The 22141-nt window shown below is 36.5% G+C and overlaps 1 protein-coding gene across 3 annotated transcripts in view; it reads right to left on the bottom strand.

The window, feature by feature from the left end:
- Nucleotides 1-22141, bottom strand: part of LINGO2 (leucine rich repeat and Ig domain containing 2) — a 1208426-nt gene that overhangs the window by 666626 nt on the left and 519659 nt on the right. For all 3 annotated transcript variants that reach the window (XM_070400858.1, XM_070400856.1, XM_070400857.1), the window contains one exon: nt 7528-7607. The gene's annotated coding sequence lies outside the window, so the exon portion shown is untranslated. The remainder of the gene's footprint in view (nt 1-7527; nt 7608-22141) is intronic.

Here is a 22141-nt window from a genome sequence, read left to right on the forward strand (position 1 = left end):
TCTTGGTCAGGCCTAGATGACCATTAAGTGCTACCAGAAAGCTAAGTGTGTAGATGGCAAAAATGCCTCCATTCTTCTCTCCTCCCTAGATTCCCTCAATTTGTAGTGTTACTTTGCAGCTGCTCTCATCAAGAGGATGAGAATCCATTTGTCCAGTCTTGTACGGGGCTGGCCTGTGACTTGCTTTGGCCAACAGAATGCAGCTTAAGCAATGTTGGGCCAGTTCAAAGCACTTGCCTCAAGAGTCTTGAATGCTTTGTCTTGAAACCCTGACATCCATTATGTCAATCTGTCCCAATAAATCAATTGTATGATGAGAGAGAGAAGCCCCAGTCCCTCCTAATGCCTTAGCTCAATACTGCAAAATGTGAGTGAGTGAGACCATTCTAGACTAGCCAGCCTGGCCTACCCACTGCAAACCCACCCACTGCTGACATAAGCATGAATAAGTTCAGCTAAAATCGGTGGAGCCTAGGCTCATCAAAACCACCCTGTGAGCCACACACCTGTGAAAAAAAGTAATTGTTTCTCATGAGTTTTGGGATAGTTTGTTACTCAACAACAACAAAATGCGTAATCTTAAAGCAAATATTAATCATAATTAAACTGGTTCTATAATTCTACAAGCACTATTATATTTCCTTCTTATTTTTTTCTGAAAGCATTCATAAATTATGTTTACCTAGTTATAATTTTATAAACCCATGAAACACTTAGAAGCCTTGAATATTTCTATTGCATAAAAAAAAAAAAACCCGTTTTGGAATATTTGAGACAAGAAAGTGTTCAAAAACAATAAAATCTGAGAAACAGATTTTAAGTTACCTTTAAAATTTTTTAAGGAGCCCTAACCGGTTTGGCTCAGTGGATAGAGCTTCGACCTGTGGACTCAAGGGTCCCAGGTTTGATTCCGGTCAAGGGCATGTACCTTGGTTGCGGGCACATACCTAGTGGGGAGTAGGCAGGAGGCAGTTGATCGATGTTTCTCTCTCATTGATGTTTCTAACTCTCTATCCCTCTCCCTTCCTCTCTGTAAAAAAAATCAATAAAATATATTTTAAAAAATAATAAAATTTCTTAAGGATAAAATAGAAAAACTGGAGGGAAAAAGCACGGGTATGAAACTGAGCTAGGCTGATGTCCCTTGTCTTCATTTATGGCACCGTGGAAACCCTGCTGTACTGTGGAGCCACGGTGTTCACGAGAACAAGGAACAGGGGTGGCAGAGGTATTTTTAACAAAGTCATCAAGGTACTCATGAGGATAGCAAGTGTTCCATGAACAGGCAGCATAACTTAGTCCCTGCTCTAACACCATGCACAGCATAATGGAAAAGGCATTCTCAGAATACTGATTCTCCCACAGGGCACTCAACAGAGAACGAAGAAAACATCACTGGCTCTGACAGCTGATTGGTGAATTAATTAGGTGTTGCACTGCTTTAGTGCTATTGTAAATTAAATGGGAAACACGTATTCAGAGACATAAAAAGATTCTAAGGATCCTAGGTGTCATGCAACAGGAGGGCCAAATGTAATCAGAACCCAGAGGGAGGTCCAATGCAAACAGGTTCACTAGAGACACACGGAGATTGATCTTACTCATCTCCTTTTCTGAGAGGAAAATCGGGACTGGGTGGCAAAATTATTGGGGCTCCAAGCAAAAGGAATCAATGCCTTTTTATTGTTCTCTAAAGTTTTCTTGATACAGACTTGAAATTTATAAAACTTTTACCCATCCCTAAAGTCATTCCTTTTTACTTAACCCCTTAAGTGACAGGAGATTTTGAAGATAGCATAGAGAGGACCATGTTCACTCTGCAATCAGCATGTCCCTGTCATTGCTGCCTATGGTCTCTCAATATTCTTGTGTTGTAGCCCTCGGTGGCTAAGTACACCTTGTTATGTAACAGATTTATCAGTTGTGTGATCTTGAGCAAGTTATTTAATCTCTTCAGCCCTAAGCATCTTCATTGGCAGAACAGGGATAGTGATGCTCTCCATTTCACAGGGCTGTTATGGGGACTGATGACGAAGATCTTGGGAAGTGTTTAAAATGATGCCTGGCTCACGGTACATGTTATAAAAGTTGTTGCATGAATATTGATACAAACATTATATTCTCCTATTGCCCCTGAGATCCATTACCATTTAAACTTTTGATTGCTCAGTGGACAAAGATTTAGATTTCCAACATTCTGAATGAAAATGGGTCTTTCCTCAGAAAATACAGCTTTCACAGAGTTGAAGTACAAAAATACTAATAGAATTTCACACCTGGAGAATAGGAATGTGAAGATTTACTACAAAGGGTGTCCCAAAAATGTATACACACTTATTATACATTATTAATTCCACGGGGTTAAATCAGAAAAGAAAGAAACATCAATTGAGCTACCAGCTGTTATAGTGTGTTGACATTTTGGGGGGACACCCTGTATTTTCCTATTATCTTCTGTAAATGGGGAGAATTAGGAGATAAATATAAGGCAGAAATTATATCTATCAGAAACAAAAGGGAACACCTAATTCATCTCAAGCCTCCTTTCTGGTAACAAACAGATTGTGCTGCAAGCAAGTCCAGGTGCCGTTGTGTGAGTAGCTTCCCTTGACCTGTGAGAGTGGCACACCGCAAATGCAAACCCGACTCTTTCTTTAAGCAGAGCACCAGGAAGGGCCATAAAGAGAATGTGAATCAAACACCGAAATAAGTCCTCCCCCTCAAATATTCAAAATACCTATTAAGAATAATTTATCATCTTCTAATATAACTTTTATCACTGAAAGTACATGTGGGTATAGAAAGAACACATAAAACATTTTAAAAAGTTATTCTTAACTTTAGTGCCTTTCCCGTCCTCTGTCTGCTATGCACTGAAGATAAGTCTTGAGTCATTAATGATCAGTATATATACTGTTTGCTTGTCACATATGAGTAATAAGTGGACATACTAGGGGCTCGATCCAGGCATGCTTTGGTTGGCCAAGAACTGTGGCTAAAGAAAGAAAAGAAAAATAGATCTGCTTCTTGGGAACTTTTTTATAAATTGACAACAGCTAACATTTACCAAGAATATGTGTGAATACATTAAGTGATTATCTTGTTTAATCTTTAAAACACCAGTAAACCAGAAGCACTGTAAAGAAAAATGAGGTGGCATCCTGAGTAAATCCACCCTCGATTTAAATAGATTTTGGATCCACGTTTAGACTGTCCCAGAGCACTTATGCTTCATTCCCTATATGTCATTAGATTCCTTTTACTTGACAGACATTAGACAAATTAGGTTCTGAGCTTCCTAGCACCCTAAACACACATGCAAATAAATCTAATGCATAATTCAGTGGAATCATAGGTTAAAAATAAACAAGCTGCAAGCAGAAGCTCTGCTATCTGGAGTGCTGAGACTGGGAGGAAGCATGCCCCATGGTCTCCACAATGGGGGAACCTTATAAAGAATGCAGAAAGCCACCCCACAAACAACACTACTCCAGTAAATGCAAGCATGCATTCTAGCGTCTCAAACACAAGTAAGTGTAAGTCGATTGCACTGATTCGAGGTATGGTTGAGTGAAAACACTTCTACATAGTGAATACAAAGATGGTGATGATCTTGTTTAATCCATTGATAAAATGCAAGCTACATAGATGAATGAGGAGACTGTGTATCATTCAGGCACTCCTCCCTCAATATTACATCTTGCCTCTACTTTGCTGATTAATACTGGCTGGCAGAAATTGTGATGTGCATGTTAATATGATGAGTAACAGACCACAGATATTTGGTGTTACTAAGTCAGGACATATCTGTACATTCAAAAGCATGCATAATTTTGGCATCTTCTCAGAAGCTGGGATGCCTAAGCAGAGCACTTACCTAAATAGGCTACCATTGTGTCCATGCAAAAAAAAAAAAAAAAAAAAAAAAAGTGCAAAAGGAGATATCTTATAGCCAACATCTAGATTTTCCTCAGGACAAAAACTCCGTTTTTTTCAATACATAAACAAAAGTCTTATTGGAAGAATAATATCTCATTCAAGTCATAAAGCTTAACCATTAAAAAACAATAGGCGTAAAATATTTAAACTTGCAGGTAACTAATAATTGTTGGACTCTCGTTCAAGGTCAGTGAAATGGCAAAGCATATAGTTCATAATAGTTGATTTTAAGTAATTTCTTCTTATTACCACTAGTACATGAGCCTCCATGAGAATATCATATTGTGAGCAATAGTTTTTATCATCCTCTTCTCACAGTCCAGTAAACCAAACCCCGGAGACCTCATGTACATTACCAAAAGTGACAGATGAGTGTGGACCCACCACAGGAATGCTGACACTTGACCTGGTATTGTGACCACTAAACCTTCTGCCTCACTTTTGGCAACTTACATCAGATAGATAAAATTCATAGATTTTTGGAGCCAGAAAGAATGTTGGGGACAGATGCAAACTATCATCTCTTCGAACACTGATGGACACATGCATCCCTGGTGAGAAGCAGTTGGACAGCCAACCACACAAGAGGCATCTTTAGAGGCAGGATTCACAACCCTATATGCAGCAGCCCATTCTATTTAGGAAGAAATTCTAATTTTTACATTTTTGCTTGTTTTTTGTTTAGTTAAATGAAATCCATATGATATTATTTTAAAAATCTTTCCCATATTGGATCAGATTACACCCAAGTGTCCCAGGACCTCTTTGGAGTCACAGCTATAAAAGTCTAACCTCCCTTTTGTCTGACAGTGATGCAAATATTTACAGAGAATTGTTGTCATCTCTAACACGTGCAAGTCTTCCCTTCACAAAACAAGGTAAACTTAATATCCTGAAATCTTCAAATCTCCTCATTACCATGTTTGCACTGGCCAGTTATCCTTGAGTTTTGAGTGTTCTCTGTCAACTTGTGGACATGGCTCACAGTTTTAGGAGTGTCCTTCTGTTCAGAGTACTGACCTATCTGACAGCCCCTTCTCTGTTCAATACGCCTGTGTTAATGCCATTCACTTTCTAATTACATGTTGGTCATCACACTGGTGACATTTACCTTTTAAACTTGAACCAGTGATTCTTCGTACAATAAAAATGTCTCAGCTATATTCACAATTTCTCTCACTGTTTACTAACGTAGATTTTCTTGAAAAACATTGTGATGGATTTAAAATTGAGAAAACAATTTTAGAACTTCACCAAAGACTCTAAGGAAATAAAGATTTGCACTAAGAATAGGTAAATTAAATAACTATAGATCAGTGTCAGCAGGGGTTTTTGGGGCCATTGCTAAAATCTTGCCATTTCAGATGAAGACTTGATGGTCCTTATCTAAAATGAGAAAGGGAAAAGAGAAAGAGCCAGTGTTGGGAGAAGAGGGGGCTGGAATGGAAGTGAAAATTAGTGTAATTGTTAGGACGAGAATATAGAGGATGCAGGATCTGTCTTTTCATTCTGCTTATGTTACATACTTTAAACTTTTGTTAAAATTAAACTCAGTGCAGACAAATTCTCATATGGCTTTGATGGTTTATAAAAATTCTATCAAAATCAAATGAAATATTAATTTTTAAAAACCTCTAGTCATATAATAATTTAATAGTGTGTATTTCATTTTTTGCAGATAAAATAAAATCACTTCCTATATCCTATCAAGGTACATCTAAACACAGTGTTCTTTGGGTTTACAATCAGGGATACATTGTAGGATTTCACATAAATTCAAGCAGGAAAAAGAGGTTAATTTGTCAGGATTACTTACACTGGCTAAAGGAACTATAAAGGAAATGCTAAATATTCAAAGAAGTAATTATATTTCACAGTGTCTTCAAATCACATAACATTTATCATATTTTAAGTGATATTAAATGTTCTTTCTGATGGGAAGATCACTGTAAATGATAGATAGTTTTATGCTGTGCAAATGAGCAATTTCCCCTAATTCTGTTCGTATAACTGTCTGTCCATTTTTTCCTATTATCTCATCCAAGTTAACATAATGGAGACCCTTGTAAAATGTGAGCCTTACACTTCATTATACAGTTCATAATTTAAATGTTATCAGTGATGCCTTTATTTAAAAAAATAGATCTGACGGTCCCAACTGGTGTGGCTCAGTGGCTGTGTCTCAACTCATGAACCAGGAAGTCACAGTTCAATTCCCAGTCAGGGCACATGGCCAGGCTTTGGGCTCGATTCCAGTAGAGGCATGCAGGAGGCAGCCAATCAATGATTCTCTCTCATCACTGATGTTTCTATCTATCTCTCGCTCTCCCTTCTTCTCTAAAATCAATAAAAAGTATTTTTTTTTTAAAAATCTGACCAATTCAATATAGTCCAAGTGTATTTAATTTCTCTCCTATTACCTTCTGAAACATATTTATTTTTTATTTAAGCCTATATATATCTATGTATGGAGAGTGAGAATTCCCTTTGGACCCCAAAACACCATCTTAGACTGATGTGTGCGTGTCCACCATTTGTACCTAGTAGACCGTTGACATATGAGTCATTCCTTCCTTGCTATTATTGTTTGTCTGATGTATGTGAAACAGTGCTGGAGGGCAGGCATATTCCCTTTATAGGAAACCCAATTTTCAGAAGAAAATGTTCTTTGTTTCATTTCTTGGTCTTCATGAGAACACAGAGATATAGCCCCATATGTCTCCCCTTGCTTGGATTAATAGGCTTTTCTTAAAAACAGTTACTAGCCAAGTCTTATCTTTCTGTGCACCCCTTGAATTCTAATTCCTTTCTCAATTATTTAGTGCGATGAAAATAAAGCAGTAATTACAAATGTCTCAATTTACACACAACTAAAAACAAAAAATTTAAAAACAATAAAAAATAAATATTTGTTGTGATGCTTGGTAAAGAACTACCAGCAAAGAAAGAGAAGGTAGAAAAACTAGTAAGACTTACAAAAAAACAAAAAAGAATCCACATCACACATACAGAAGCTCTGAGAGGGTATGAGGTAGTTTTTACACTTATAACTGCAATTTTTCAAATACAGAGTGAGCAAATGTTATGCCCTCCAAGGATAATGAAATAAAATAGCCCCGAGTAATTCAGCACCCACTTCAAATTAAAAGTAATATACTCCCAATATCACTACCCATGTCATAAATATTAATAAATAAAACATCTTTAGCCATTACACATCATGTATAACATAGTTTATCCATTATAAACCATATGTTAACATGGTTTAAAAGTAAAGAAATCACTTTAAGCAAACAAAATACATATACAGACTCTCTGAAACATATCCCATATAACATTTATGATAGTTTTGCAGAGAAAAACGTGTAAGCCCAGGATTGGATTGACAACATGGACCCAATATGGATAATATATACTATTATCTTCCCCACCACTTTGGAGCTAACATACCAGAGGAACTACGTAATTAAATACATGAGTAAATAAAAGACCATTAACTTCCTGGTATAAAGAAACTCGGTCTTAAGACAAAATAAATGTTATTTCATTTCACCCTAAAAATATAATGAAAATTAATTAGGTACTTACCTTAGATGATTAAAACTCCATTGGACACTTTAGAAGCCCAAGCAGCTCCTGGCGCAGCTTCCAGAGGCGCTCTTCAATTCCTATAAGTAAAAGGAAGGTAAAAAAGAACCTTGAGAGCAATGTATTTCTTTGTAAAATGATGCTGATTAGCTAAGAAATTCTTATCTCTCCACATTGCCATTTAAAAAATACCTCCCTAAGTATTGCTGTTATAGATTTTGTTAAATATACAACACAGCAATGAAAATTATGTCTTTCTGGGAACTTCCAAGGCAGTAAGTAGGCTCCAGATTATGCAACACTACAAAAAAATAAAACCACTCAATTGCATGTTATTTTACTTAGAAAACCTGCTGTACCATGAAATCCACAGCATTTGCTTTCTTATTATATACACATTACCAACATAAACATTTTTCTAGTCATAAAATGGAGTCATAAGAATTAGGTGCTGGATCCTTGTTTAGTTTGTACTGTTGACTTCTTTACTTGATGTTAGCAAGTATTCTTACTTTATGACCCATAATTTTCCTGGAAAAGATTTATAAAATGTGAGAAATAACAGTCATCAATTTGATAAATTGATATGTAATTTGTAGTATTAAAGTGACTTCTACTTCTAGATAATATACACTATACACAGCAAAAAAAATTAATAGCATACTTTCATAACCTGTCTCAATGATCTCTGGAAGAAACTTTTAAAAATCATTATTTTCTCCCACCTACTCACCAAAAGAGAAAAAAAAAGTGATAGGCAAGATAGGTACTTTGCTGCTATGCAATGTTACTTGTCAGTGTTGTCTGTACAGATACATACTAATTAGGTAGAATGGAAATGTGTTAGATGTCTCTCTTAAGTCTCCTTCACTCCAAGCCTCATGCATGTTCTGTTAAATATAGGCCCAAATTTCAATGAAGCAGCACCATAGATATCTGTGTCCCACCTTTCACCCCTTTCTGAAAATCTCTTAATCCATTAGGTGGCAAAGAAGATTGGGGTAGAGATTGGTGAAGAGCTCATAACTGAGAAATGTAACTTTGTCGAGGCACATGTAGCAGGTTAGAACATAAATAAGTGCTTCTCATCCCATTGCAAGAGGAATCAAATAAGGTCATACCTTAAGGGCTAGGTCATATAAATTACATTAGCCATATATATAAATTTATATTATATATATATATATATATATATATATATATATATCCATCAGTCTGTCTGTCTATCTATCTATCTATCTATCTATCTATCTACTATCATCTATCTATATACTGGTACTCCATCAGTTTGTGCTTCATTGTATCTTTTTCCTATTCTTGAGAATTATTACTCACAGTTTTTTTCTTCTTATTTGAAATAATCTTGTTTTATTTTTTAAATTCAGTTGACATTCACTATTATTTTATGTTAATTGTTGGTACACAGCCCAGTGGTCACACAATTATATAATTTACTAGAGGCCCAGTGCACAAAAATTTGTGCACTTGGGGGGCTCCCACAGCCTGGCCTGTGCCCTCTCACAGTCTGGGACCCCTCAGGGGATGTCCACCTGCTGGCTTAGGCCGGCTCCCCAGGCGATGGGGCCTAAGATGGCAGTCAGACATCCTGCTGGCAGCCCGGGAGCCCTCGGGGGATGTCCACTTGCCAGCGGGAAGCAGGCCTGAGCTGCAGTAAGACATCCTTAGTGCTGCTGAGGAGGCAGGAGAGGCTCCCACCTACCACCACTGTGCTGGCAGCCGTCAGCCTGGCTTGTGGCTGAGCAGAGCTCCCCCTGTGGGAGCACACTGACCACCAGGGGGCAGCTCCTGCATTGAGCATCTGCCCCCTGGTGGTCAGTGTGTGTCATAGTGACCAGTAATTCCCAGTGGTTCTGCTGTTAGGGTCAATTTGCATATTACCCTCTTATTAGATTAGATAGAAGCCTGGTGCACGGGTGGGGGATGGCTGGTTTGCCCTAAAGGGTGTCCCGGATCAGGATGGGGGTCCTGCTGGGGGCCTGGCCAGCCTAGGTGAGGGGCTGATGGCTGTTTTCAGGCTGGCCACAGCCCCTTCAGGGTGGGGGCATCCTGCTGGGGTGCCTGGCCAGCCTGGGTGAGGGGCTGAGGGTCCTTTTCAGGCTGGCCACAGCCCCGGGCTGGAAGCAGGTATTTGGGATTTATTTATCTTCTATAATTGAATCTTTGTAGCCTTGAGCGGAGCTCAGGGTCGGCAGGGCAGGCGGGAAGCTTGGCTTCTTCCATTCCCGGCGGCAACCTAAGCCTGCTGCTCGCTCAAGCTCTGTGGCCACTGCCATCTTAGTTGGGTTAATTTGCATATTTTCTCCTGATTGCCTGGTGGGCGTGGCTTGTGGGTATAGCGGCAGTATGGTCAATTTGCATGTTTCTCTTTTATTAGATTAGATGAATGATCCCTTTGATAATTCATACATGGCACCATACATAGTTATCACAATATTAGTGACTATATTTCTTTTGTTGTTTTTTACATACCTGTGATTATTTTGTAGCTATCAATTTATAGTTCTTAATCCCTTTACCTTTCTCACCCAGACCCCAGACCCATCCTCCATGCAAGCAACTGTCAGTTTGTTCTCTGCATCTATGAGTCTTTTTGTTCATTTATTTTGGTTTTTTATATTCCACAAATAAGTGAAATAATATGGTATTTGTGTTCCTCTGTATACCTTATTTCACTGAGCATAATATCCTCTAGGTGCATCTGTGCTACCACAAATGGTAAGATATTGTTCTTTTTATGGCCAAGTAATATTCCATTGTATATGTATACCACCTCTTTTTTATCCACTTGTCGACTGATGGCACTTGGGTTGATTCCATAGCAGTGAGATTGTAAATAATGCTACAATAAACAGAGGGGCGCAGATATTCTTTTCAATTAGTGGTTTGGGTTTCTTTGGTTATATACCCAGGAGTGGAATTGCTGGGTCATAAAGTAATTATATTGTTAATTTTTTGAGAAACCTCAACACTGTATAATAATTTATAATCTCACCAAAAGTGCACAGGGTTTCCCTTTTCTCCACAGCTTCACCAGCATTTGTTGTTTGTTGATTTATTGATGGTAGCCATTCTGACAAGTGTGAGGTGATAGCTCATCATGGTTTTAATTTGAATTTCTCTGATGATTAGTGACATTGAACATCTTTTCATAGGTCTATTGGTCATTTGAAGGACCTCTTTGGAAATGTGTCTATTCAGGTTCTCTGCCCTTTTTTAAATTGATTTGTTTTGTGTGTATGTGTGTGTGTGTGTGTGTGTGTGTGTGTGTGTGCTTCTTGTGTATGTGTTGAGTTGTATGAGCTTTTAAAAATAAATTTGGAATATAAACCCCCTATTGAATGTATCATTGGTAAATATCTTCTTCCATTCAGTGGGTTATTTTTCTTCTTTGTTTATAGTTTCCTTTACTATGCAAAAACTTTTTAGTTTGATGTAGTCCCATTTGCTGATTATTTTCTTTGGTTGACCTTACCTGAGGGTATATATATATCAGACAAAGATATTGCTAAGAGAGACATCAGAGAGTTTAGTTTACTTTCTATGTTTTTTTCTAGTTTTGTACTTTTAATTCTTACATTTAGATATTTAATCCATTTTGAGTTTATTCTTGTATATGGTGTAAGAACTTGTCCTAGTTTCATTTTTTTGCATGTATCTGTCCAGTTTTCCCAACATCATTTACTGAATAGACTTTACACCATTGCCTGTTCTTGACTCCTTTGTAATATATTAATTGACTATATAGGCAGGGGTTTATTTACAAGCTCTCTTTTAAACTAAGACACTTTCTAGCCAGATATATTCTGAATGGTAAATATCCTATTGCATTCGAGAAAGAAATTGGAAGCTTCATTTACATTATGGAGAAACAAACTTTGAAAGAAATAGTTAACCACTTTTGATAAGAAAGGGATTGTTCTGAAGTTCAGAAAAGTGGGGCAGTAGATATAAAAAATAATGATATATCAGGAATGGCTGCATCGCATTTTATAAATTTCTGGACATATTGCAGAACTATCCTGATTTCCTGAAAACACATCAACTAATCCAGTGCTGCATCTACTTATAACTCTATTCACAACTGTTTGCTTGTTCTCATTTAGTTATTTACAATTCTATTAAAATCCGCAAACTTTTATTGAAAGCTCACTGTGACAAGTGCTATGATAAGTATCTCATTTAATCAATAAGATATATACAGTATCACACTTTGCATATAACTGCCATTGTCTTATATATTATATGTCTCAGGATATAAATCCTAAATTGTAAGCTGCATGTTCCATAAAATTAAGTACTGTTTCTAACTAATTATAAGTTTTAAGTTCTATATCTTTAATTTGCTTAAATGTTTCTGAATGTCTAAAGTGATTACTGAATAATTTAAAATGTATATGGAACATAAAAATTATCAAACAAATCCATTATTTAGTTATCTAAAACTTTCATGTTAACATTCCTTTAGGATAGGGGGGGGTGATCCTGAAACCTTACAAGTCCTTTTGTTTATAATCACATTTAAGGATTTATGACATCTTTAAAGAAGATTATATACGGAAGAAGTAATGTGTATTATATCTCTAACCTATGCATGGGAATTTCCTAATGTTGCTGGAAGATCATTTTAATTAAGATAAAATATTGTTCGAAGCAGATGAAAACTAAGCTAGGATGGCAAAGTAAATCCTATGAATGCAAAAGAAGCAACTAGATATAACAGATTAGAGAGACTATTTTGTTAAACAACAACAACCAAGTTGGGAACAGATAAGGTAGTGGAGAAAGAAGATAGGGAAAATGTGTTGATAAAAGTCTCTGTCTGTGGGGTGTCTGACAGGAACTGAAGAAGTACAATTGTCTAAGTACAAATTTTTTAAGAGTTTGCTGGATTGTTACTGAAATGCTGGAGAAGAAAAATGCAAACTCTAATTCCTAAGAAGTAATACTTACAATAGGGGTATGACACCTGGTAACCAACAAGATGAGAAGCAAGGCCCAAATGTGGTCCTGCATCTTGTGACTCATTTTTCTTTACTTGAGGACATCCTTTTACACCAAAATGGTTTGCAAAGTAGTAGAAAGATGTTAGTACTGTAATAGAATGCATATTTGTTCAGAGGAAGAGTAAGGGAAGCATGAAAAATCAATTTCATAAGAATAGGTGGATATAACTCAGCTGAACTGAGGACAAGCTCAGAACAAAAAATTTGAGGAACTATACCTTCAACATTTTGATTGAGGCACACATTTGTGATAAATGATTTCTAGAACACAAAACATAGGGAATTGATGAGCATATATTTGCAATTATTTAGTAGGCAGAAGATAGCTCAGGCCATGTGTAAAAATAAAAAATCTGTTCACAGGCTTAGGATGGTCAAAATCACATGTAAAGAAGGCAGTGTACCGGATAAAATAAAATAAGACCCAACCTGGGAAAAGTTTACTAAATATACAGAGACTTTCATTAACCTTAGGTATACAGATACTATTGTTGCTTTCCCCCCATGATCACATGATGGATTAGTGGCAGAGATAATATTCACCTTCTGGCTTCCAAGTCAGTTCCCTTTTCACACTGTTTCTAGTGTCTTTCTATAAGATGATTACATATTAAGGATGAATCCCAAATGTGCATGTAATACTAAGCAGATAATGACTCTAAGTGCAGCATTGGATTAACTCGGGGATTAAAGTACAATGCACTTATCCCAGTGCCCAGCATTTCATGAGTGATTAAATGACTGCTGTTATTGTCATATTATTATCTACACAAAGAGAGAAAACGTAAGTAAGAGGAAGATAGTGGTGATGTGAAAAGAAAAATGTTAAAGAGGATTAAAGGAGATGCTGTAACAGTAATTTTAAAGGGATTCATATTTTAAAACAAAACCAAAACTGATTTAATCGCTACTCAAACAAGTGACTTTAACTTCAAGGTTAGAGATACGCAATGTAATTTATAAAATAATAATTGGTTTATTAACTTCTTTGGACAAAGAGTACAATAATCTCCAAGAATAAGCAATATTTTAAAATTGGTTCAAACTTTGGTAAGTATATTCTTTAGGTTTATGGTGGTGTTCCAGGGAGTATTTGAAAACAAAGGGGAAGTATGTCAATCTTCCTGGACCTTCAGAATATTTCGAGGAATAAATACCCTCTAGTTATGAATTTACATCTCTACCTTGACAAGAGTTCAGGAGAAAAATATTTGACTAAAGTGGTACACATGTTTATCAATCTTCTCTCTTGTCCACATTTTTTGGTGATTTCCCATTCTTTATCTCAAAGTGGGGAAAAGCATCATCTATTTGTTACTGTTGTAACTTTCACACAAGACCATATTGTCTAGGGCATAGCACACAGAAAAACCATGCTGAAAAGCTTATCCTGGTGAACAGTTCTGAGCAATGAATTTCTTGGATGCTTCCTTTAAGCAAATAAGGCAGCAGCATCCAAGGAGCATGGAAGTGGTCCACAGCCTCTGCCATGGAATGCCATCAACATGTTGGAGACCTTACATTTGTCTTAGAAGACTGGTCTCTCCTACACTGGGGAGAGCCTCTCCTACACAGTGAAGACTAAATGTTTTGAAATATGATATGGAACCTGTATCCTTTACACATTTTAGTGATAAAATAGGAGAAAGAGAAATAACCTGTCTACTGTGTGCCTACGTATGATGCTTTAAAACTTAATTTAATATATTCATCCTAAAATTAATCATGTGAAATAGGTACTACTGTCCCTTTACAAAAACGGAGCTGAGGCTTAGAAAGTGACACAGTAATGTTTTCAAGGTCACAGACCTTTCCTTATGTATCACTGCCTTCAAGGTATCAACTTTGGAGAGCTTTAGCCACGGGACTGATTAAAACAAACGTTAACCTGAATGTGATTGTGCTTAATAAAACGTGACAGCTGTAATGAGTGCAGGTGACCAGAACTGGGTGATTTAGGTGTTTTACCATCAACATTTCAAGACTGATAAATAAAAGTGAAGTTCTGAATAAAAGCTCTCCCTTTCTTTTTTTGTTGCATTGGCCTTTGTTAGAAAGAATGGTTATTAACAAAGAGAGTCTGTTTTCTTAATTAATGTTGAAATTTAGCCTTATACTAGAAACTTTATTAAGATTTATAAAAATATATTATTCAATATTTCAAAGAAGGTGCTTTTGCATAAAACACTAGCTGCTTAATTAAAATTTGATATTCCTAACAAATTTACATAATATAAATGATGTTTCCTGGAAACATACATTTATTCAATATTACTTTACCGTTATGATAGAAATATAGAATATACTATTCAATAAATCTTAATTCTAATATAACAAAGTAGCTATGTAATTCTTAATTTTGATAACACAAAACAGCTACACTAATATTAAGAATTAAACTATATAATTCATAATTTTACTATAGTAAGTTAGCTATTCTGTTGACCAGAGCAATAGAGAGAATATCAAAGGAAAGTAGAAAAAATATTTTCACTGAGCAATTCTAACTCTGATATTCACTAGAACTCGTTTAATATTAAAGTCAACATTTTCCAAGTTAACAAAAGCATAATAACAGTATTACTTGACTGACTCACTCTACAGATGTTCCACTTACAACACGCTGCCCTACACCATGCCGAAAGAGAATCTCATACTCACATTACACTAAATCCTATTTTAGTATAAAATGCACATTTCCTGCTTGTCAGGAGAGAATCACAGTAATAAAACAAAATTTTGATTCTGGTCTATTTTAAGTTGCCTGGTTTTAAATCACTTTGTTTGGTGACTCCCAACAGAATGACAAGGACATCACTCTGGGTGGCTTTGGTGGCTTACATTTCCTTTTGTTCTTGACTTTCCTAGAGCTGTACCTGTCAGAGACACCAGCAGTTTTACTTGCTTTAATCTTCCAAAACCCAAGAGTGAAGGAAATACACTGTCATCTTTTTATCAGGTCAATCAAGTTAAAAAGTTTTCTTTGTGCTGAAACTTTTAAAAAGTTGAAATTCTACCACAACTATAAAATTTTGCATGGGAGTTGTATATTTCATTTGGTCTTAAAACATATCTTTATAAAGTATTTAATTTTAAAGTACACACACCATTTATCTATGCTACAATACAGTTCTTTAGGACTAGAGTTTACTCCAAGAAAATCTCAAAACCTAGTTTCCACATAATTCATCCTCTAGCTTTGATTCTGATCTCCCGGAATTGTTGTTTTCAAACTCCTAATGCATAATCCACAAGGCTGTCCCTGATACTCTTCAGAAAAGATGTAAGACCCCTGTAGCAAAAAAAAATCACGTTAGATAACCAGTGTTCATAACCCTTATACTACCCACTGAGACGTAGATTTGGGGATGAAACTATGAAAGGAAAACGTGCGTGCCTAGTCCTGTTGAGTCGCATTTTTCTGCTTTCTTAGAACTATTCATTCAGTCCTTCGATATCTTATACCTTACAACGCATCTTGGCAAACACCCTTTTGACAGTGTTTGTGTTTAATCTTCAGTTTCCTTCTCTAACATAGGGCAGAGTTTTATTGAATATTATTTAAGATCTGGACCTTTAGAGTCAATCTGAATCATAATCAATCCTAGTTCCTTCTGACATAATTGCTGTTCCTTTTATAAACTAAGCTATTAAAAAAATATCTTGAACAACATTGTTCAACAACTCATTGACTCACTATACATTTATTGAAGAAATGCCTTAGGAAGGGACTCAGACCAAAGAGAAAAACAAGGCAGGTTGCTGCCTGAAAATATTCATAGATCACACCTCCGCTGTATCAGATACACTGAAAAGTTTACCCTATATTGGCTTGCACACCTCAATTGCATATAGGAGAATTTCAAACATGTTCTAACGTGGTAACTATGGGCCAGACACCTACACCTTGTCTATTAATAAACCTATAAGTTCAGTGTCATGATTCTCATATAACAGAAAAGAGATCCCTGGGCTCACAATGCAGTTGTAAGTCTTCCTACGTTGTTTAGCTAATCAGTAACAAAGCTAGGATTTGAAACTTGTTCTTTCTGATCCTAAAACCAAAACAATTTTTTACCCATTCTGCCTTCCTATAAAATTACCCACTTCTCTGACAAAGTTGATGGAAGGCTAGCAATCAGAAGACTGGAAGGGACAGCTCCTTTTAACTTCTTCCTCTGGAAAAGGAGCAAGATAACAAAAGTCAGCCCCATAGAGTGGTGTTCTCAGGACAGGCATGCCAACAAGCTGTGCAAAGTCTCTTTCTTATCACTACTGCCTTAGCACTTTCACAGAAGGCCGAGAGAGGGGAGAGGGGAAAGGGACATGTAAAACATAGAAAGCAGGAAGGAGAGAGGGATGTAGAGATGCATGGAATGTCTGCACAGGGAAAGGGACCTCTGGCTGCGGATCCACTTTTAGAGCCAAACCTACACTGGAAGAATCAACACCTGAGCCAGTCACATTTCTGCAGAAGCATCATGTCATATTCAGAGTATCTCCCCAAAATGTGTTACTTTAATGATAATAGGGTAGCCTAAGTAGCATTTGAATCATATGAAAGAAAAATCTACAGAGCTTAGGAAGTAGAGAGTAGACACCAGAGAAATCAGCTCGGTGAACATTTATGACTCGGTCATCCATAAAATACATTTATTCTAGAGGGATCCTTAAAATAATCTGATCTCAAATTATACTTGAATTTATAGGGAAGTAGAGATCCAGAGGAACTGAATGTCTTGCTGATAACAAGCTAAGGTAGAAACAGAATGGAGGTCTACAGATCCTATGGTGAGTGTTCTCTGATTTATTTCCCCCTCAGAGGATACTGCTGCTAAGGCTCAGCCTAGTGGGTAGGTTCTATTCAGCTCTTTCCTGAGAGGGCTGATCCACAAGCACTTTTGCTGCCCAGGAAAGGAGATGCAACCATTTATAAGAAACTAGAGGCCCAGTGCACGAAATTCGTGCACTCGGCACAGGGGTGAGGGGGTCCCTCAGCCTGGATTGTGGGAGGGCACAAGCCAGGCCGAGGGACTCCACTGGTGCATGATTGGGGCTGGGGAGGGATGCGGGAGGTTGGCCAGCTGGGGAGGGACTGTGGAAGGACTCCAGGGTGTGTCTGGCCTATCTTGCTCAGTCTCAATTGGCCAGACCCCAGCAGCAAGCTATAACCTACCAGTCAGAGCATCTGTCCCCTGGTGGTCAGTGCACATTATAGTGAACAGTTGAATGGCCTTAGCATATCATTAGCATATTACGCTTTGATTGGTTGAATGGCCAACTGGACGACCAGACACTTAGCATATTAGGCTTTTATTATATAGGATGAGCCTATGAACTCTTACAGTCTCTCTCAGGGATGAGACTCAGTCATCTAAACAGTGGGACTTCATTACAACTTGGAAATGACTTGAGAGCTGGGGAAAGGGGCTCATGGAACCCAACAACACTGGCCTTTCCTGCACCTGCTTCATAGTCTCTAGACCAGTGGTTCTCAACCTTCCTAATGCCGCGACCCTTTAATACAGTCCCTCATGTTGTGGTGACCCCCAATTTCATTGTTACAAATTGAACATAAATAAAGCATAGTGATTAATCACAAAAACAATATGTAATTATATATGTGTTTTCCGATGGTCTTAGGCGACCCCTGTGAAAGGGTCATTCAACCCCCAAAGGGGTCGTGATCCACAGGTTGAGAACTGCTGCTCTAGACTGTGTCTTACTTGCACATTTGTGGACTTGTGAAATCTTTGCTCTAAATGTCCGGTTCTTGCAAAGTACTCTATTAATGAAAGAGTCATAACCAAAGTCTAGATTCAATTTTTATAGGGCTCCTTTTAGGTTTTTTGCACAAATCTTATTAATACAGGATATTGCTTAGGGATCTTGAGGAGATTTTAATTTACTTTCCTGAAACCTTTCTTTACATCATTATTCATTTCATGGAATACTTTTATAAGACAGTTTCACTATTATGGACATAATTCTATGTTCTGCAGCAATATGATTTGAAATTAATGAAACATTAGAGAAATGTTAGTCATCTAAATACATCACCATACATTTAAAATAATTTGTAAGGATTTATGGAACTATGTTAATGATTATTATTTATCAGATATGATTATTTTGAATACATTATAATAGGAAGTTATACATCATAAATAATAGTAATAATTTTATATTAAAACAATTATAGAAAGCTGGGATTTTATTTCTATGGAAGCAGGTGTTTATTATTTTAAAAGCATGGGGATAGAAAAGAAATTCAAATTGTAACCAAAACTAGAGTAAAATATCTTTAAATTAAGGGTAGCAAAATACATATTCTCTGATGCAAATTATGCAGTTAATTGTCAGAGTGATAAAAATTGGAGGAGAGCTACAAAGAATGATTTTGAGTATTCCACTCCCCCTATCCTCAGATAATAAAGAAAGAACCCATTCTTGTAGCCAAACATACTATATTTTTCTCCTTTTTCAAATGAGAATTATATTTGTTTTTTTCAATCATAAAATTGAAAATGACCTCGATATAGTATTTATTCAAACCCAAAGGATAAAGGGAAGATTGAATTCAAAGGTTCCATATACCTGTTGACTTCATTTTAAAACAGGTTTTGTGAACAAGTCTCTGGTATGCTCCAGTATTTACAGCATTTATTTACATAGTTTCTAACCTCATACCCCAAACTTCACCCACTGCCTTACCAAAACATCATATTAAATCAGTGTGCTATTATCACGTCTTATTGCTGTTAACTGATCTAAGGGCTGTAATAAATTTCTGAAGACATATAACCCCTCTTCTGGTTCTAGGAACTCACCACTGAGCAGGACAGATGAGCCCACCTAAATACATAGCCAGGCTTTGTGCCAGTCCTGTCCTGTGAACCGTATATGGATCCCTGGATGGGCACATCTTTGACATCAGTCTGGGTTTGCATTGTAATCCTTCTATTAAAAATGACCTTCCACTGCTTTTTCATGGAAAGGTCATAAATATTTTTTTTACAAATTTCCCTAAGTATTATCCTTAAGTCAAGTGTTCTAAGCCCCTCTACCCCACACAATATGTGTCCCATTCCCTCCTCTATGCCCCTCTGAGGCATGCCTCCATTGTTCCACTTACCAGATTGTGCTAATTTGTTTATATAATATCGAACTGTTAATCACAAACTGTAAAGTGCTATGTGTCTGTCCTGGTGCCTACCATATAACCAAGGCTCAATAACTGTTTGCTGATGAGATAATCCTGTTCATAACGTATCTATACAAACTGAATGGAAAGTCTGTTGTAGAATGCAATCAAGCTTTAACAGGAACGTTTGTCATTCAGTCTTTCCGCATCTGCTACTTGTCAGGCGTGTCTAACGCCCCTCTGCCTTCTATGGAGATTGGAGAAGTTAATTGCCTAACACAGAGCAGATACTCATCACATATTAACCTATTTCCTTTTATCCTTCCTTTTCCCTCTCTGCAGCCATGTCTCATAAAAGTGCAAACATAAGGATATATTAAACTTTTGCTTCTCTTTCAATTTTTTGGCTTTTATATTTTTAAACCAATTTCTATATCTCCTAAGTTATTGTATCCCTTTTTTTCTCAAATAATTTTCAATCTGACTTTTCCTTTCAAATATTACTTTTCCCTCTTGTTCTCCCAAGTTCTCTAGTCTAAAAGGTATGAGACTCTCATGAAGTAATTAACAGGAATATGCAAGTGACATAAGTGTGATTCCTCTCAGGTGTATCTTTTTAAAACAAAAATAAGGGATGAGCTATTAGTAATCAAAAGACATGAATCCCGATATGAAATTTTAGAGTCCATGGCATCTGGTGGAGCAGAGACAGAAGGCACAGTGATTCAGAGGAAGATTGTTAGAGTCAGATGGACCTGAGTTTGAATCTCAACTCTACCTCTGACCAGATGTGCAATTTGGTAAGCAGCTTAGCCTCTGTGAGTCATATTCAATTTTAATGAGGAGTTATGCTATAAAATAGGCATTGATTTATCCACAGTCAAAGCACAGTGGCTGGTAACTAATAAGTGCTCAATTGATAGTTTTATTTATTAGTCACCATTACAATAATATAAATACATTGATATCCTTCCCAGGGGAATCTTAAATTGCTATTATATCTCTCTAGTATTTGACCTTCATTATTTCTAAGTTTTATAAATCTTGGAGAACTGCCCCTTGTCCTGGAGGTGCTGCCTAAACTCATCAAAGTGAATTTTACATTCTCCCCTTCAGTTACATTCTAAATCAGAGACCCAAAGATGCTTTACATGTTTGATAACAAGTCATCTACCTATTTATTTTATGTTGTATGAGTGTGAGTGTGTGTGTCTACACATACTGATTACCTTACTATTCCTCAAATACTGTTATAAACATTCACACCGTGATCTGAGAATTACTAGTAAAATCGGGCCTGCATTTTAGAATTCATCAATGTAGGTGATGTGTGGCTGCACGATAAAGTTTTATTTATGTGCACATGTATGTGATGTAGGTGTGAGGAAGAGGGTTGTGAAAAAAGACAGGATCAATAATTAAAAGTTCTAGCCATATAAATTAGACAGTTTTATAGCAGCTTAATTTCCTTTCCTTCTGCCATTATGTTGCACTCTATGGAGAAGAAACTGGGAAAATTAATCAGGCCCCAAGATCTGATAATTGGACATCACATGTAAAGATCCCGAAACCTTGCATCTTCTTTATATAATTGATGAAGACATTTTAAGTACAATGTAAGTCTCTGTGCTAAGCATAATATAATGCAAATGCTTAACCAGATGATTTCGTAAGGGCAATATCCATTTTTCAAAATTAAACAACTGACATTTTAAATGCCCAAAGGCTCTGGTACTATACATATTATTGATTAAACCAACATTTTAAAATTACTATAGTGCAAAAAAAGCTCATTAAAATAGAAAATGAATTTTTTTTTTGGCTTTTAAAAGCTCAAAATTGGTCTGAACACTAATAGTACAAATGTTCAGCTTAAGTACCAGGTATGACTTTGTATCAATATTCAAAGGTCCTCAAGTAAGATTTCATTTCATCAAGTAGAATCTTGGGACTGTTTTCAAATTGCATAGATATATAAACAGCAAGCAAAACATCTGACCATTAATCTTGGACTATGCTCTCTATGAATAATGAAGAGTCAGCTTCTAGACCTAATCCTATACTGCTCTCTAGAGACAATAACACGTCTCCAAATGATGTTTCACACCCATTGAACATTTTAGTCTGATAAGCTGAGTTTGCTGGAATATTCATTTCAGCCCTTTTGTTTTCCTTGACTTTGATTAGACAAGAACAGGTTTTAATAACCATTTCCAGTGATACAAGTGTGCAAACATCCATTGTGCAGTGAGCTAATTTTAAAACAGTAAAATTCAAGTTGAAAACTAGAAAAAGATTCTTTAAATCATCTACCATTTTGAATCCTATGTCACTCTTGTAATAAGTATTTAACTGAACAGGGGTGCGTTATTACACTAATTTTCAAGGTATTCACATTATTGGGCATACTAAGAGGAAGACAAGTTAGGGAAATGACAAAAACACA

This window comes from Myotis yumanensis, unplaced genomic scaffold (assembly GCF_028538775.1).
Source record: "Myotis yumanensis isolate MYYU_CA2020_CCGP unplaced genomic scaffold, mMyoYum1.0.hap1 SCAF_21, whole genome shotgun sequence".
Taxonomy (NCBI): Eukaryota; Metazoa; Chordata; class Mammalia; order Chiroptera; family Vespertilionidae; genus Myotis; species Myotis yumanensis.